The following is a 1,919-nucleotide window of genomic DNA, read 5'->3' as shown; positions in this document are numbered from 1 at the left end:
CACCCGTGGGGGACACACACGGACGCCTGAGGGCACACAGCCCCGTGACATGCACTTGAGGGGACACACGGACGCCTGAGGGCACACGTCCTGGGGTCATGTGCTTGGGGGGACACACGGACGCCCGAGGACACACATCCCAGGGACACGCGGCTACTTGAGGACACACATCCCGGTGACACACGCCTGGGGACACACACGGACACCTGAGGACATGCAGGCCCATGACATGCTTGAGGGGACACACGGACACCCGAGGAGACACATCCTGGGGACACACGGACGCCTGAGGACACACACGCTTGGGGGGGGGACACACAGACGCCTGAGGACACACATCCCGGTGACACATGCCTGGGGACACACACGGACACCTGAGGGCACACAGCCCCGTGACATGCACTTGAGGGGACACACGGACACCCGAGGACACACATCCCAGGGACACACGGCTACTTGAGGACACACATCCCGGTGACACACGCCTGGGGACACACACGGACACCTGAGGGCACACATCCTGGGGACACACGCTGGGGGGGGGACACACACGGACACCTGAGGACACGCAGCCCCGTGACGTGCTTGAGGGGACACACGGACACCCGAGGAGACACATCCTGGGGACACGCGCTTGCGGGGACATGGACACCCTGGGGGGGACGGGACACATCCTGCGGACACACGGACGCCCGAGGACACTAATGAGGACATTTTGCTAATGATAGCAAAATGGTTTGGGGAATAATAGGAAACATTTGCGGAATATTTGGGGAATAACAGCTGCTCCCCAACCCCATCCAGGTGCTCCCTGACCCCTGTTTGGGTGCTACCTGGGGTACGGATGCTCCCCAACCCCATTTAGGTGCTCCCTGACCCCCATTTTGGTGCCACCCAACCCCAGCCGGGTGCTATCTGGGCCATGGATGCTCCCCAACCCCATCCAGGTGCTCCCTGACCCCTGTTTGGGTGCTACCTGGGGTACGGATGCTCCCCAACCCCATTTAGGTGCTCCCTGACCCCCATTTTGGTGCCACCCAACCCCAGCCGGGTGCTATCTGGGCCATGGATGCTCCCCAACCCCATCCAGGTGCTCCCTGACCCCTGTTTGGGTGCTACCTGGGGTACGGATGCTCCCCAACCCCATTTAGGTGCTCCCTGACCCCCATTTTGGTGCCACCCAACCCCAGCCGGGTGCTATCTGGGCCATGGATGCTCCCCAACCCCATCCAGGTGCTCCCTGACCCCTGTTTGGGTGCTACCTGGGGTACGGATGCTCCCCAACCCCATTTAGGTGCTCCCTGACCCCCATTTTGGTGCCACCCAACCCCAGCCGGGTGCTATCTGGGCCATGGATGCTCCCCAACCCCATCCAGGTGCTCCCTGACCCCTGTTTGGGTGCTACCTGGGGTACGGATGCTCCCCAACCCCATTTAGGTGCTCCCTGACCCCCATTTTGGTGCCACCCAACCCCAGCCGGGTGCTATCTGGGCCATGGATGCTCCCCAACCCCATCCAGGTGCTCCCTGACCCCTGTTTGGGTGCTACCTGGGGTACGGATGCTCCCCAACCCCATTTAGGTGCTCCCTGACCCCCATTTTGGTGCCACCCAACCCCAGCCGGGTGCTATCTGGGCCATGGATGCTCCCCAACCCCATCCAGGTGCTCCCTGACCCCTGTTTGGGTGCTACCTGGGGTACGGATGCTCCCCAACCCCATTTAGGTGCTCCCTGACCCCCATTTTGGTGCCACCCAACCCCAGCCGGGTGCTATCTGGGCCATGGATGCTCCCCAACCCCATCCAGGTGCTCCCTGACCCCTGTTTGGGTGCTACCTGGGGTACGGATGCTCCCCAACCCCATTTAGGTGCTCCCTGACCCCCATTTTGGTGCCACCCAACCCCAGCCGGGTGCTATCTG

The sequence above is a fragment of the Pygoscelis adeliae genome, unplaced genomic scaffold (assembly GCF_000699105.1).
Source record: "Pygoscelis adeliae isolate BGI_AS28 unplaced genomic scaffold, ASM69910v1 Scaffold455, whole genome shotgun sequence".
Taxonomy (NCBI): Eukaryota; Metazoa; Chordata; class Aves; order Sphenisciformes; family Spheniscidae; genus Pygoscelis; species Pygoscelis adeliae.
This window is presented reverse-complemented; position numbering follows the sequence as displayed.